We start from the raw sequence: 13,456 nt of genomic DNA, 5'->3' as shown, positions 1-13,456 counted from the left end.
GACATTGACAGGATGCAGAGATGGGCTGAGAGGTGGCAGATGGAGTTCAACCTGGATAAATGCGAGGTGATGCATTTTGGAAGGTCGAATTTGAAAGCTGAGTACAGGATTAAGGATAGGATTCTTGGCAGCGTGGAGGAACAGAGGGATCTTGGTGTGCAGATACATAGATCCCTTAAAATGGCCACCCAAGTGGACAGGGTTGTTAAGAAAGCATATGGTGTTTTGGCTTTCATTAACAGGGGGATTGAGTTTAAGAGTCGTGAGATCTTGTTGCAGCTCTATAAAACTTTGGTTAGACTGCGCTTGGAATACTGCGTCCAGTTCTGGGCACCCTATTATACGAAAGATGTGGATGCTTTGGAGAGGGTTCAGAGGAGGTTTACCAGGATGCTGCCTGGACTGGAGGGCTTATCTTATGAAGAGAGATTGACTGAGCTCGGTCTCTTTTCATTGGAGAAAAGGAGGAGGAGAGGGGACCTAATTGAGGTATACAAGAAAATGAGAGGCATAGATAGAGTTGATAGCCAGAGACTATTTCCCAGGGCAGAAATGGCTAGCACGAGGGGTCATAGTTTTAAGCTGGTTGGTGGAAAGTATAGAGGGGATGTCAGAGGCAGGTTCTTTACGCAGAGAGTTGTGAGAGCATGGAATGCGTTGCCAGCAGCAGTTGAGGAAGCAGGGTCATTGGGGTCATTTAAGAGACTGCTGGACATGTATATGGTCACAGAAATTTGAGGGTGCATACATGAGGATCAATGGTCGGCACAACATCGTGGGCTGAAGGGCCTGTTCTGTGCTGTACTGTTCTATGTTCTATGTTCTATGTTCACTCAGAAAAGGGGGAATTTATAATGGCACAAGAAATGATTTTCCACAAATTGATGGGATCAAAATCTGATACATTCCCAGTTGATTTTTAAAAAGGGGTCTTCAAAATAATGGATGCATTGCTGGCTATCTTCCACAATTTCTTTGACACTTTGACAGTCCCTCCAGACTACAGGGTAGTTACCGTAATCATAGGATTTAAAAGGGAAGAGAAAAACCCTTTAATTATGGACCAGTGAGTTTGAGATAAATCTTATGGAAGATGCACAATTCCATTGCCAAGAATTTTGGAGCACAGTACGCAGAATACAATAACAGAAGCAAACAGTCTCCATAGATTTGCAAAAGGGAAATCATTCTTGACAAATCTGATGTTTGCCTTTCAGGATGTCACAAGTGGAGTTGATCATGGTGACCCAGTAGAGGTGTTTCTTAGGTTTTATGAAGACCTTTGAAGAATCGATTAGAGATTAATGTGTACGGTTGAAATGCAGGGGATTGGGGTGAGTGTAATGAGATGGTTACGAAACTGGTCAGCACGTAGTCAACGTGGATTCATAGTAAATGTGTCTTTTGCCCAATGGCAGACAGTAACTAGTGGGGTATAACAGGGGCCTGTTCTTGAAACCCAGCTGTTCACAATGTCAGACAGTAACTAGTGGGGTTTAACAGGGGTCTGTTCTTGAACCCTAGCTGTTCACAATGTATGTTGCTGATTTAGATGAAGAAACTAAATATAATTTTTCAAACTTTTTAGATGGCACAAAGCTGGGTGCATACATGTTGCAGTCTGATTTGGAGAAGCTTTGTAAGTGAAAATTAATATTGGTTACGTTATATTTGGATAAATGTAAGCTTATCCATTTTGTAGCAATACAAAAAAACAAGGCAGATTATCGTTTGAATGGCACATGGGAGTGTCAATGAGACTAGAGGATCCTTGCGCACCAGTTGCTGACAGTAAGTGCACAAGTGCAGCAGGCAGTAAGGGAACAAATTATCTGTTGGCCTTCACAGAGTGAGGATCCAAATACAGGGACAAGAATGCCTAGCTGCAACTGCACAGGGCCTAAGTAAGTCCACACCTGTTATATTGTGTACAGTTTTGGCATGCCTATCTGCAAAAAAACTGTTCTTACTTTCGACAGAGTTCAGCATGTGTTCACCAACTTGCCTCCTGGGATGGTAGGAATAACGTATGAAGAGAGACTGAGTCGGTTAAAATCGTATTCACCGGAGTATAGAAGAATGAGGGGATCACATTGAAATCTCCAAATTCCAAACAGGACTGGACAAGTTAGATGCAGGAAGGATGTTCCAATGGTGGGGAATTACAGAACAAGGGGCCACAGTTTAAGGATATGGGGTAAATATTTTAGGACTGAGATGACGAGAAACACCATCACCTGGAGAGTGCCTGGAAGCGCATTCCTTTTTTCTCTTTCAAAATAAATTGATCTCCATCTCTTGTTTTCACGGTCTTTTCCTGATACCACACTTGCTTTACAGGGACCCTTTTCGGAAAAGCATCCCAAGCAGATAACAGACATCTCATTTCATTCAGTCAAATGTTTCAGCTTTTACTTAAATTTTGATCTTTTGAGCTTACACCTGAATGCCTGTGAATAGCATCAATATGACTATACCATGTACATGTCAGCACTAGGAGCAGATATGTGCCATTTAGCCACTCTCGCCTGCTTGGTCATTAAATAAAATCACGTCTGAACTGAGTGTAGCTTCAATTCCACAAGCTATCTATCATAATAACCTTTGACTCTCTTGTTGACCATCAATATATTTAGCATTAATATAAAAAATCCTACCTCCTTCATCTTAGATAGCAGCCCACCAATGTTTATTTGTTTATTTGTTTGTGGGATGTGAATGTTGGTAGCTGGCCAGCATTTATTGCCCATCCCTCATTGTCCTTGAGGGAGTGGTGGTGAGCTGGCTTCTTGAACTGCAGCGGTCTTAGTTTTATAATTCGCCCCACTATGTTGTTTGGGAGGGAACTCCAGAATTTTGACACAGCAACTGTGAAAGAATTGCGATACATTTCCAAGTCAGGATACTGAGCGATCAGCAGGGGAAATGGCGGTCATTGGTTTTCCTGTGTATCTGCTGACCCAAAACCCATTGGTGTAACTGAAGGTTGGTGGTAGAGGGAGTGGATGTTTATGGCTGTAGTGTCAGTGATGTGGTTTGCATTGTCCTGGATGGTCTCAAGCTTCTCCAGTCTCAATGGAGTTGCACCCATCCAGTGGGAAGTTATTCCATTTCACTTTTATAGAAGATGGACAGGCTTTGGGAAGTCAGCAGGTGAGTTACTCACGGCAGTATTTCATCGGTTTTGACCCACACTTGTATTCACTGTGTATCTGTGGTAAGTCTAGTTGAGTTTCTGGTAAATGGGATCCACCTGCATGTTAACAGTGGGGCATTTAGTGATGGTAATGCCATTGAATGTCAAAGAATTGTGATTATATTTAGTCATTTTGAGAATGTCATTGCTTGCCATTTATATGGAGCAAATGATACCTGTCACTTGTTAGCCCAAGCCACGATAGTGTCCAGTTCTTTGGACTTGTACTCCTTTACTGTGTCTCTGAAATCTTCTCTCTCCACAAGGCAAGCATCATTTCTGGATGCTCTTTCTCTTTGCAGAGAAAAGAAAAGTAACATCTTAAAACAAAGGATAGAAGTGCTGATTTGATTTGTTCTTGGAGCTGTCATCTAACTCTTGTGCTCAGCCTGACGGACAGATTAAACACGGAAGATGTTTCCACTAGTGTGTGGACACAAAAAAAACCAGATACGAGTCACAAATGAATTGATTGTACAATTCAGAAATCAGTTATTTGACTGAGTATAAAACAAGAAGATATTGGAAATAATAAAATGTGAGGCTGGATGAACACAGCAGGCCAAGCAGCATCTCAGGAGCACAAAAGCTGACGTTTCGGGCCTAGACCCTTCATCAGAGAGGGGGATGGGGGGAGGGAACTGGAATAAATAGGGAGAGAGGGGGAGGCGGACCGAAGATGGAGAGTAAAGAAGATAGGTGGAGAGAGTGTAGGTGGGGAGGTAGGGAGGGGATAGGTCAGTCCAGGGAAGACGGACAGGTCAAGGAGGTGGGATGAGGTTAGTAGGTAGCGGGGGGTGCGGCTTGGGGTGGGAGGAAGGGATGGGTGAGAGGAAGAACCGGTTAGGGAGGCAGAGACAGGTTGGACTGGTTTTGGGATGCAGTGGGTGGGGGGGAAGAGCTGGGCTGGTTGTGTGGTGCAGTGGGGGGAGGGGACGAACTGGGCTGGTTGAGGGATGCAGTAGGGGAAGGGGAGATTTTGAAACTGGTGAAGTCCTGGGAACCCTGCAGCCATATGGTATCAATGTGGACTTCACCAGTTTCAAAATCTCCCCTTCCCCTACTGCATCCCTCAACCAGCCCAGTTCGTCCCCTCCCCCCACTGCACCACACAACCAGCCCAGCTCTTCCCCCCCACCCACTGCATCCCAAAACCAGTCCAACCTGTCTCTGCCTCCCTAACCGGTTCTTCCTCTCACCCATCCCTTCCTCCCACCCCAAGCCGCACCCCCCGCTACCTACTAACCTCATCCCACCTCCTTGACCTGTCCGTCTTCCCTGGACTGACCTATCCCCTCCCTACCTCCCCACCTACACTCTCTCCACCTATCTTCTTCACTCTCCATCTTCGGTCCGCCTCCCCCTCTCTCCCTATTTATTCCAGTTCCCTCCCCCCATCCCCCTCTCTGATGAAGGGTCTAGGCCCGAAACGTCAGCTTTTGTGCTCCTGAGATGCTGCTTGGCCTGCTGTGTTCATCCAGCCTCACATTTTATTATCTTGGAATCTCCAGCATCTGCAGTTCCCATTATCTCAGATATTGGAAATATTCAGTCTCGATGATAAGTCTCTGGCTTGAGAAAAAAGAGTTAATTTTCCCTTTCTGTGGACTGATGCAGAGAAGTCATGTAATATAAAGTGTATTTCTCTCTCAACTGTTGCTGAATATTTCGAGTTGATTGAGTCTGCTTTTGTTTATTCAAAGAGTGCTGAGACAATGAAACTCATTACAGGAAGTGATTGACATCTCAGTCTCTTCTGAAGCTGGTGTGTAACATTTCACGCTTGCCTGAACATCTTAAACTACTGACATATCAGCACAGTCACCGCACAGGAAGACTCTTCACCCTTTAGTGTGAGAATGCATTTATTTATTAGTTTCCTACCTGGCATCGTTCAGCTATGAAATTTGAAAAGATTTTATCACCAGTAAATGCATTCTTCTTGAGGCGAAATTCAAATATTCTACACAGGAAAGGTGTATATTTTGTTCACTTTCTCCGTTGAGTGTGTGTTCATATCTCTTTGTTCTGCTGTTTATTAGAACTAGGACAGACAGGGACCATGCACTTGTATCAATGGATTCCCGCATCTTTCGTCCTGGCATATTCCTTCATATCTTCCTTATATCAATATTGCTGCTCAATGGCAGCGTGTTTTTCCCAGCATTCTGGGCGGGAATGCATTTGCCCAGATGACAAATGTGTGGAGCTGGATGAACACAGCAGGCCAAGAAGCATCTTAGGAGCACAAGACCTGATGTTTCAGACCCACACGAGTTATCTCGGACTCACCAACATGTACAGTCCCCATTATCTCTGAATGTATACGCCCACTTGTGCGTGCGCAATCTGAAGCGTTTCAAACATGCGCAGTACCGGAGGCAAAGGAGAGTCGGAGGAATCGGATGAGGAGCAGGCGCGATAAGGATTTGAAAGGTGAAAATTAGAATTCGAGTGAGTGAGTATTCCACGAAGTGGGCGGAGAGGCTTTTTTAAAATCTGACAGTAGCCACCGTCACTGAATTGAAAAATACCGATCCCGGTTTTGCCCCGAATAGACTGGAATTGCTGAACTCCTTTGTTTGCCGAGGCAGGGCTGGGCGCCGCCATGTTTATTGGGGGCAATGTTTTCTGAGCCGTGTGACTCCGCCATCTTTATCCGGGGCCAACTGGAAGCGGAGCGCGCACATGTCCTTGATAATAAAATGTGAGGCTGGATGAACACAGCAGGCCCAGCAGCATCTCAGGAGCACAAAAGCTGACGTTTCGGGCCTAGACCCTTCATCAGAGAGGGGGATGGGGGGAGGGAACTGGAATAAATAGGGAGAGAGGGGGAGGCGGACCGAAGATGGAGAGTAAAGAAGATAGGTGGAGAGAGTGTAGGTGGGGAGGGGATAGGTCAGTCCAGGGAAGACGGACAGGTCAAGGAGGTGGGATGAGGTTAGTAGGTAGCTGGGGGTGTGACTTGGGGTGGGAGGAAGGGATGGGTGAGAGGAAGAACCGGTTAGGGAGGCAGAGACAGGTTGGACTGGTTTTGGGATGCAGTGGGTGGGGGGGAAGAACTGGGCTGGTTGTGTGGTGCAGTGGGGGGAGGGGATGAACTGGGCTGGTTTAGGGATGCAGTAGGGGAAGGGGAGATTTTGAAACTGGTGAAGTCCACATTGATCCCATATGGCTGCAGGGTTCCCGGGCGGAATATGAGTTGCTGTTCCTGCAACCTTCGGGTGGCATCACAATCCGACCCCACCACCCAAGACATTTTTCCATCCCCTCCCCTGTCTGCTTTCCGGAGAGACCACTCTCTCCGTGACTCCCTTGTTCGCTCCACACTGCCCTCCAACCCCACCACACCCGGCACCTTCCCCTGCAACCGCAGGAAATGCTACACTTGTCCCCCCACCTCCTCCCTCACCCCCATCCCAGGCCCCAAGATGACATTCCACATCAAGCAGAGGTTCACCTGCACATCTGCCAATGTGGTATACTGCATCCACTGTACCCGGTGCGGCTTCCTCTACATTGGGGAAACCAAGCGGAGGCTTGGGGACCGCTTTGCAAAACACCTCCGCTCAGTTCGCAACAAACAACTGCACCTCCCAGTCGCAAACCATTTCCACTCCCCCTCCCATTCTCTTGATGACATGTCCATCATGGGCCTCTTGCACTGCCACAATGATGCCACCCGAAGGTTGCAGGAACAGCAACTCATATTCCGCCTGGGAACCCTGCAGCCATATGGTATCAATGTGGACTTCACCAGTTTCAAAATCTCCCCTTCCCCTACTGCATCCCTAAACCAGCCCAGTTCATCCCCTCCCCCCACTGCACCACATAACCAGCCCAGCTCTTCCCCCCCACCCACTGCATTCCCAAAACCAGTCCAACCTGTCTCTGCCTCCCTAACCGGTTCTTCCTCTCACCCATCCCTTCCTCCCACCCCAAGCCGCACCCCCAGCTACCTACTAACCTCATCCCACCTCCTTGACCTGTCCGTCTTCCCTGGACTGACCTATCCCCTCCCTACCTCCCCACCTACACTCTCTCCACCTATCTTCTTTACTCTCCATCTTCGGTCTGCCTCCCCCTCTCTCCCTATTTATTCCAGTTCCCTCCCCCTATCCCCCTCTCTGATGAAGGGTCTAGGCCCAAAACGTCAGCTTTTGTGCTCCTGAGATGCTGCTTGGCCTGCTGTGTTCATCCAGCCTCACATTTTATTATCTTGGAATCTCCAGCATCTGCAGTTCCCATTATCTCGCGCACATGTCCTTTACTTGTTGGGAACGGGGCGAGGGGAAGGCGAGCAGGATTTACGAACAGCAACTTCAAACCAAGAGAAATGCTTTTCTTTTTCTGCTCTGAATCTCTATCCTGGATTGATCGTCATGGATTTTACACTCTTACAGATCAATGTCAGCAGAGGAATTTGGCAGAGTTGAACCTCAGACCAAACTGTGAAAGAGTAACTCGATTGATGAGGATCTGAATATTATCAGCATCTGAATGTGGTAGCGTTCAGGTATGCGTGTGTGTGCCTGTGGAAAAAGATTTAAGATATCAGAAATTGAGATACACTATCTGTGGTGAGATTACAGTTGATTAGCTGTTTTTAGTTCTCAGACTTGCTGTCAGGAACGGTCTAACAACTATGGAGTGCATGTAGCACAGATTCACCTGATTGATAACTGAATCTGTAGGTTTAGAATACAAGAAGGACCATATAAAACAATCAAAAAGTGCAAACCATTCAGCCCATGCCAAATGTCTGGAGCAATCCAGTCAGTCCTATTCCCTTGTTTTATCCCTGCACCTTTGCATTTTTCTCTCAAATGCTGGTTCAGTATTTTTTTGGAATCAATCAGCATCAAATTTTCTCTGACGAATTAATCTATTTTATTCCTTTCAAATATCTGTGCATGTGAATCCCTCAGACTCTGCACACTCTTTAGTGTTGTGTTATTGCCTCTTCCTATCCCTTCTGCTAAAACACATCACTTCATTCTGACAGAGGTATCCCTGGAAATTGATTAATAAGAAATATTTTTGATCAAAGTTTTGGGAATATGATTAGTGACTGATAGCGGAGTTACAGAGAAAATATTTCCACTAAGTGGGGAATTGACGATGAGCGTTAACAGTCTGAACGTGACATCAGTACCAGCATATTTCCAGGTCAAGTTTTCCAGATCCTTATAATTGTTTGATGGTGCAGGGACTGCAGAATTCCACATTCAATCTGGAAGATTGAAAAGTGTCAAATTGAAAGAAAGCTGCTGTGCCTTCAGGTCATGTGAGCTTCATTAGAATGGTGCAGTTGTCCATCAGGGCAAACTGGTACAAAGGATGATGTCACATGAGCTGGAGAGATAGCTACATCGAAGGCAGAGTGTAGCAGTGGAAAGATACTTTTCAGAATGGAGGGTTTTGATTAGTGGTGTTCCACAGGAATCAGTGCTGGGACCTCTGCTGTTTCTGATCTACATAAATAACTTGGAAGAACGCGTGGCTGGTCTAATAAATAAGCTTGCGGACAATACAAAGGTTGGTAGAGTTGCGGATAGTGAGAAGGATTGTCAGATGATACAGCAGAGTATAAATAAATTGGAGTTATGGGCAGAAAGATGACATGTAGTTTAATCTGGACAGATATGAGGGGATGTAATTTGGAAAGTCAGGTACAGGTTTAAATTATAGAGTAAATGACAGAACTCTTACGAACATTGATATGCAGATGGATCTGGGTGTGCAGGTCCACAGGCTACTGAAAGTGATGGTGCAGGTAGATAATTTAGTATAAAAAGCCTTTGGTTTGACTGCCTTCATTGGAAGGTGCATTGGCAATATGGACAGGCAAGTCATGCTGCTGCTTTGTAGAACTCTAGTTAGGCCACACTTAGAATATTGCATTCAGTTCTGGACATCACATGTGGATGTGGATGCTTTGGAGAGGGTATAGAATAGGTTTCCCAGGATGTTGCATGGTTATGGGGGAGTTTAGCATTGAAGAAAGGTTGGAAAGACTTGGTTTGTTTACACTGGGACGCAGCAGGTTGAGAGGGTGGCCTGAGAGAAGTTTATAAGATCGTGAATGGCATGGATAGAGCGGAATGTATGACACTTTTTTTCCCCCAGGGCAGAGGGATAAATTACTAGAGGACACAAGTTCAAGCTGCAGGGGGAATGTGTGAAAGAGATAAGCAAGGCAAGCTTTTCACACAAAGGTTGCTGATTTCCTGAAATGTGTTGCCACAAGAGGCAATGGAAGTGGACGCAGCAGCAGCAGTCAAGAAGCACCTGGCTGAATACATGAACAGGAAGGGAGGAGAGGAATGTGGATCCTGTGAATCAAGGCATTTTTAGCATGGAGGGTTAGAATGTGCAGGCACATGCTTGGAGTGCTAAAGGGCCGGTTCCTGTGCTATGTTGTTCTTTGTTCTTAACAGAGGATTTTGTCTGGGTTGGGAAGTTAAAATGAAAGTCATGGCGCAGCTTGCAAACTGAATGGATTTTTTTTCTGCAGAATAATAGCCCAATCTGTATGTGCTATTCACTATGTGGTACAGTCCCCGTCATAAGCAGTGAGGACAGTAATTAAAATGTGTAAGGTACAAATGATTCATCATTTATTTTCTTCTTGCAAAAACTTGAAGATAGCCTGAAGAAAGATGTTCTTTGCAGAGTAGGTTATATGATACAAAAAATCATTGGCAAAGTATTACATTCTAACTGAACTAGAGGCTAAAATAAACTCTGACTGTCAGAGTCCCTATTTTTTCAGCACGTTTAATTTTTAATAAAATGCATTCTGACATATTGAGCAAGTCAATAAACTTTTCCAGTCTGAATCTGCTGCTAAGAGTCCTGGAAGTGATGGTTTTCCCATGCACCACCTGATCTTGTGATTCTGTCTGGTGAGTTTGGGAGGTTGTTAGAATTACTGGCAGATGAATTAGATTACCTACAGTGTGGAAACAGGTCCTTTGGTCCAACAAGTCTACACCGCCCCTTGAAGCATCCCACCCAGACCCAGACCCATCCCCCAATAACCCACACCCCCCTGAACACTATGGGCAGTTTAGCATGGCCAATCCACCGAGCTTGCACATCTTTGGACTGTGGGAGGAAACCAACACAGGCAGAGGGAGAATGTGCAAACTCCACAGACAGTCGCCCAAGGCTGGAATCGAGCCCAGGTCCCTGGTGCTGTGAGGCTGCAGTGCTAACGACCGATCCACCATGCTGCCCATATGAAGCCCATCTCCATTAATGCTCTCCGTATTTCTCAGTTTTCCCACAAAGAACACCTTTATGCAGCCCCAGATTTGGCAGCCAGTTCCTTTCACTAACGCTTAATACTGAACCAGTTCTATTGTTATAACAATCCAAGAGCTTTCATGGTCGCATTGTCCACTGTCTATCGCACAAATGATCAGATGTATTCAGTCCAGTTTTAAAGTTCTGCCTTTTTCTCTGTGGGTCACATTTTCTTCTTACTGTCTGTAATTCATTTTACAGGAAGTTGGAGCATTTGCAGTGAGTGAACTCAAATCTCACTGCAGATTCTAACGGAAATGTTGAATTCATCATGTCTTGACTTTCATGAGGCTTTGATCATGGAAGCCAAAACCAGTGTTCGCACTGAGAAACCATGGAAATGTGAGGAATGTGAGAAGGAATTCAAATATCCATCTTCCCTGGAAAGTCATCAGTGTGGTCACACTGGAGAGAGACCGTTCACCAGCCCTGACTGCGGAAAGGGATTCATTTGATCACCCAGTCTGCTGACACACCAGCAAGTTCATATAAGAGAGAGGCAGTTCATCTGCTCTGTGTGCGAAAGGATTCACTCACTCATCCCATCTGCTGACTCACCAGCACGTTCACACTGGGGAGAGACCTTTAAAATATCCACACTCTAGGAATTGCGAGAAAAGTTCGAGAGAACTAATATCTCACATTAGTGAGAAACCATTCAGGTGCTCTCACTGTGCGACTCGGTTCAAGCGATCATCTAAACTCCCAATACACCAGCGCATTTACACTGGGGAGAGACAGTTCATCTATTCCATATGTAGGAAGCATTTCACTCACTCATCTGACCTGGTGAAACACCAGAAAGTTCATTCTAATGAGAGACCTTTTCAATGTTCAGACTGCAGGAAATGCTGTAAATGTTCTGGAGAACTGATGTCCCATCAACATGTTCACACTGTTGAGAGCCCAATAAGATACTCTCATGATGGGACTGGGTACAGATGAATATGTAACCTCGCTGTACACCAATGCAGCCACACAGGGGAGATACCATTCACTTGCTTCATGTGCAGGAAGAGATTCATCAGATCATTGTACCTGCTGAAACACGAGCAAGTTCATTCTGGCCAGAGAATGTGGGAAATGGTATAAAGATTCTGAACAATTAGCCCCGTGAACTTGTTCACATTATTGAAATAACTTTGAATGTTCAGATTGCAGAAAATGCTTTAAAAGTTCTCAACAATTGATGATCCATCAATGTGTTGACACAGGTGAGAGACCATTCCAGTGCTTTCACTTACAAACTGGGTTAAGGTGATCATTTCACCTCATTGTATGCCAGTGATGTCAGACTGGAGAGAGGTTGTTTGCCTGCATTGAATGTGGGAAGGGATTCACTCAAACACCCGACCCCCTGAAACATGAGTGAATTCACAAATAACCACAGTGGTTGCATTTTGCTATGAGTTATGTTCGGTAATGAACACATTTCATTGTTGTCTGTTTCTACTGATGTTAAATTGACTTTCCTGAAAATATAGGTTTTTATTTTCTGGATAAGCGTCAAATAAATTAGCTTTGTATTTAACACAAAACTTACATTTTGTTTTCAAATGTCCCAAGCACAAGTTAGTTTCTTTTGGCCTTCTTAACGAGAGGATTCAGATACAGGAGCAGGAACGTCCTTCTGTGATTCCACAGGTCTCAGTGAGCCCATAGCTGGATTCTTGTGTGCAATTTTGGTCTCATTATTCTTATGGAAGAATGCTTTGGCTGTGAAGGGAGTACAGTGAAGGTTGACCAGAATGATTCCTGTGATGACAGGACTGACATGTGAAGAAAGACTGGATCAGTTAGGACTATATTCACTCGTGTTCAGAAGAGTGGCCTTTTATAGAAACAAAAGAATTCTGACAGGGCCACACAGGATAAACACAGGAAGGCTGTTCTCAATAAACAGGGTGTCCAGAACCATGGGTCAGACTTTTAGGATATGGGCATACATGGGAGCATAAAGATGGGATCCTAGTGTCTCTTTAACCTGTCATCGACAAGCTATTTAGGACTGAGATAAGAAGAAATTTCCTCACCTCTGGAATTATCTGCCACAGAAAGCACCTGAAGCCAAAACATTGAATGTATTTAAGAAGGATTTGGATATAATCCTTGGGGTGAAAGGGATCAGAGTATGGAGAGAAAGCAGGAACAGATGGATGATCAGCCATGATCATGTTAAATGGTAGAGCAGGCTTGAATGACCAAACGGCCGACCTCTATTTTCTTTGTCAATGGTTATTATTTTCCCTAATACTTTTTCTCTTCTGATCATTATTATGGTTCTTTCCTCCCCTTTTTGCTGCTGAACTACTTAATTTTTTTGTAATGTTGTAAGTGTTCCCTACTGTGAAGATTGATTAAAATTATTTGTTTAACTCCCCTGCTCTTTGCTGGCTCCCCATTATCACTTACAAACCTCATTCTCTAAGGGGCCGATGTTCACAGTTCTCTTCTCTTTTTAGCTTTCGAAACACTTCATTGACCACAGTATGTTTTCTCCTGTTATGGTTATTTCCTCCCCTTTTTGCTGCTTGGCTATTTTTGTGTATTTTAAAGTTGCAAGAATGCCCTGAATGTGAATATTATTGAAAAGTATTTGTTTAACTCTCCTGCCCTTTCCTAGCTCCTCAATGTTACCCTTTACAAAGCTCATTTTATAAGGGGCCGACGCTCACAGTTCTGTCCTCTCTTTATTTATTGAAATAATTAATCAACCACAATACACATTGTTCCTCCATAATCATCTATAAGGCCTTGTGTGGTGGCATTGTGAGAGAGGCCGAGCCACAACAATGTACAACAGTTCAATAATGTCTAACTGTATGCAAAAAAGGCAAGTTTCATCAAAGCTTTTTGTCTTGCACATTTCGGTTCATTCACAATAAGCACCAATGGAAAGGGAACAAACGTTTTATACTGTCATGACCTGACTGGGCGAATAATAGACTC

The 13,456-nt window shown here is 44.7% G+C and overlaps 1 long non-coding RNA gene across 1 annotated transcript; it reads left to right on the top strand.

Moving 5' to 3' along the window:
• Positions 1–5,547: 5,547 nt before the first annotated feature.
• Positions 5,548–12,929, top strand: LOC132210133 (uncharacterized). The gene is made up of 3 exons (XR_009446339.1): positions 5,548–5,650; positions 7,600–7,712; positions 10,709–12,929. It is a non-coding gene; the product is annotated as an uncharacterized LOC132210133 (long non-coding RNA).
• Positions 12,930–13,456: the final 527 nt, after the last annotated feature.

This window comes from Stegostoma tigrinum, chromosome 11 (assembly GCF_030684315.1).
Source record: "Stegostoma tigrinum isolate sSteTig4 chromosome 11, sSteTig4.hap1, whole genome shotgun sequence".
NCBI classification, from domain to species: Eukaryota; Metazoa; Chordata; class Chondrichthyes; order Orectolobiformes; family Stegostomatidae; genus Stegostoma; species Stegostoma tigrinum.
This window is presented reverse-complemented; position numbering and strand designations above follow the sequence as displayed.